Source organism: Theropithecus gelada, chromosome 1, assembly GCF_003255815.1.
Source record: "Theropithecus gelada isolate Dixy chromosome 1, Tgel_1.0, whole genome shotgun sequence".
NCBI classification, from domain to species: domain Eukaryota; kingdom Metazoa; phylum Chordata; class Mammalia; order Primates; family Cercopithecidae; genus Theropithecus; species Theropithecus gelada.
In genome coordinates, this window is record NC_037668.1 from 158,706,450 (window position 1) to 158,710,800 (window position 4,351).

Consider the following 4,351-nt stretch of genomic DNA (forward strand, 5'->3'; position numbering starts at 1 on the left):
GCTGTGAATGTTTTCCATCAGGTTCACCCCTTCTGGCCTCTAGAGGGTGTTGGGCCATTGACTCCCTTGCCCCATGGTGTGCTCCAGCCTGGCAGACGCTCCCCTGGGAGTAGGAGTGCCAGGGCACCATGGCAGCCCTGTGAGTCAGAAAGGAGAAATTGAGTTTAGACGAGAAAAAAAGAGGAGAAAATAAGGATGTAAGAAATGTAAACTTCACAATTTCACCAGCAGTCAGTCTTCCCTTGGGCCCCAACCCCCATGACCCAAGGGCAACAGCGGTAGGTAGATGGAACAGGCCCGGTTCTGGGGGTTTTGATCCCCTCAAACTCCAAACATTCAGCTCCTGCCCAGCAGTCCTCAGACCCTAACTCTTAGTCTTAACAACCTAACGGGATGTTTTCAAGGTTTCACTTCCGCCACACATGATGCAAAAGCTCCTCCCCACTCCCATCCCACACACCTTCCGCCGTGTCTGGCAGGCCCCAGCCTCAGCACAGCCACACACCACACACTCACACACTCATAATCACACACCACACACTCACACACTCCACAGAGCACACTCATGGACACACACCACACACACATAACCAGACACCACACACTAGACAGTGCACACACACACTCATAGCCACATACCACACACTCACACGCTCCACAGAGCACACACACTCATAGCCACACACCACACACACTCAACCAGACACCACACACACTCCACAGAGCACACACACACTCATGGACACATAGCACACACACACACACATAACCACACACCACACACTCACACTCTAGGCAGTGCACACACACACACTCATAGCCACACACCACACACACTCCACAGAGGACACACACACTCATACACACCACACAGACACTCAACCAGACACCACACACACACTACACAGAGCACACACACACTCATGGACATACACCACACACACGCATAACCACACACCACACACACACTAAACAGCACACACATACTCATAGCCACACACCACACACACACACTAGACAGAGCACACACACACTCATAGCCGCACACCACATACAACCAGACACCACACACACACACACATAACCACGCACCACACACTCACACACTAGACAGAGCACACACACACTCATAGCCACACACCACATTCAACCAGACACCACACACACATAACCACACACCACACACACACACACACACTAGACAGAGCACACACACACTCATAGCCACACACCACATACATTCAACCAGACACCACACACACACATAACCACACACCACACACTCACACACTAGACAGTGCACACACACACTCATAGCCACACACCACACACTGACACACACTCATAACCACATACCACACACACAACACAGAGCACACACACACAGCCACACACCACACATTTACATACACATAACCACACACCACACACTCACATGCTCCACAGAGCACATACACACACACACTCCACAGAACACACACACACTCATAGCCACATACCACACATTTACACACACTCATAACCACACACCACACACTCACTCCACAGAACACACACACACTTATAGCCACACACCACACATTCATACACACTCATAGTCACACACCACACACACTCCACAGAGCACACACACAGCCACACACCACACATTCACACACACTCATAGCCACACACCACACATTCAAACTTACAACACACAGTGCACACTCGTACTCATAGCCACACTAGAGCCAAAAATCTTTGTCCTAAATACGGGGACATTAGTAAGTTTTTGCTGATGTATCACATTCACACACACACACTCCACATGGCACACACTCACACACTCAGCCACACACCACATTCACACTCACACACAGCACACAGCACTAACACTCACATACTCATAGCCACACACCACACACTCACACTCATATACTTAGCCACACACCACACACACACACTCATAGCCACACACCACACATTCACACTCACACACTCCACACAGCACACTGATAGCTACACATCACACATTCACACACACTACAAACAGCGCACACTCATAGCCACATTCCACACATTCACACACGCACATACTATGCACAGGGCACACTCACACACTCACAGCCACACACCACACATTCACACACACACTACACACATCACACACTCACAGCCACACATCCTACATTCACACACATTACACAACACATACACACTAAGCCACACATCATACATTCACACACTCACACACCACACATCACACACTCACCGCCACACATCATACATTCACACAGACACACTACACATAACACATTCACACACTCATAGCCACACACCACACATTCACACACACTACACACATCACACACTCACAGCCACATACCACACATTCACAGACTCACATACTGTACACTCACACACTCCACAGGACACACTCACATAGAGCCACACACCACATCTTCACACACACACACTACACACATCACACACTCACAGCCACACATCCTACATTCACACACACTACACAGCACATACACACTCATAGCCACACATCATACATTTGCACACTCACACACTACACACATCACACACTACACACATCACACACTTACTGCCACACATCAAACATTCACACACGCTACACATAATACACTCACACACTCTTAGCCACCCACTACATGTTCACACTCTCACTACACACACACTATAGACACACCACACACACACCACACAACACACATTGCACCCTCACACACCACACCTCAGTCACACACCACCCATACTTCACACGCTCAAACATCAGTCATACAACACACACCACACACTCACACATTCACACATATATTCATACTCACACACTCTTGCCCCCACACACATCACGTCCATTCACTCATATTCTCCTTCTCTGTCTCTCCAAGACAGCCCCAGGCCTCGAGCCCAGTGCAGGGTGAAGCCCAGCTGTGTGACAGCTCTGGGGCATTGGGAAGAGCCCACTAAGTAGGGCAGAGTGGGGCTGATCCCAGCTCGGAGCTCTGGCACTCACTAAGCAGAGGCCCGAGGCTGCCCTCTGCCATCTTGGCCCATTTCGGGGCTGGAGGACATCACAACCACAGCTGCTCTGGGCCAGGGGAGACTCAGATAGGGATGGGGCAGGGCATGCTGCCCACCCCCACACACACTTCCTCTGCACCTGCTCTGAGCCTCACATTCAACTTCCACTGCGGATGTTGTTGTTTTGGAGAACATGTGACAAGTCTGCTGTGTGGGGGCGAGCAGGGAGTGGCTTACATGACCACTGTGGAATCAGCTCTGTCAGTCACACCCTCCCCAGAAACAGTATGAGAATAACCTGGATCCTCCAGGGGCACAAGAGGTCCTTGAACCTGAGTTTGGGCCCTGGGAACTGACCTCCAGGGATGAAACTTCCAGAAACAGAGCCCTGGGAATGCCCTTATAAGTAACACCCCTGCGCAGCTCACAGTGAAGGCTGCTTAAACCACTTCCATGCCTGTGGGTTCTGCTGGGCCTCAGAAAAGTCATGTGAGGTGGGCAGGGCAGGGGCAATCCCTACTTTATCAAGGAAAAAACCGAGGCCCAGGAAAATTTGCCCAAAGCTAGAAAGTGCCAAGGCAGGACAAGACCTGAGGTCTTCTGACTTGCATCCAAAACTCTTCCCAAGATGCCCTGTGGCCTCAGCATCTCTCTCCATCAGTCATGGGCCTTACCCTTGGGCCCTTGGGGTCCTGAAGGAGGGCTCTACCAGGCTGCCGTGACTTCAGGCAAAGTGGCTGGATGACCTGTCACAGCCCAGTTCTTGTATTGCCCTGGTGGTCACTGGACAGAGGCCTGAGCCCTTGCCACAGGGCAGCACCTTGTGGGGACAGTTGGGGGAGATGAAGGGTGAGGGATGGCTGAGGTGCTGCGGAGCTATGGTAAAGTCCCCAGGAACTATGTTCTGCAGGAGGGAATGCCAGGGACCATCTAGTCCCAGCTTCATTTATTTCCTAGATTGAAGAAATTGAGGCTCAGAGAAAAGTAATGGATTGCTCAAAGTCCATAGTTAGTATCCCCACATAGTAGGTGCTCAAAAACGTTTGTAAAGATGAGTTAACTGGTGACTGGTAAGGACTACAGTCAGCATCTTCTGACTTCAGGCCCAAGCATCTGCCCATACAGCCTTTCTCAGGTGGGGAAAATTGGTGATAAGGCTCTTTTATCCTGAAGGCCAAATGAAAGCAAATGACCCCAGCTCAGAAACCAATGAGTATAAGGAAAGCACGGGAGGCCCTGCTAAGAAAAAGCACCAAGACAAAGGAATATCAGGCCTGGTCGCTGCTAATAGTCTGGAGGAACTTCCTAGATGCCTTTT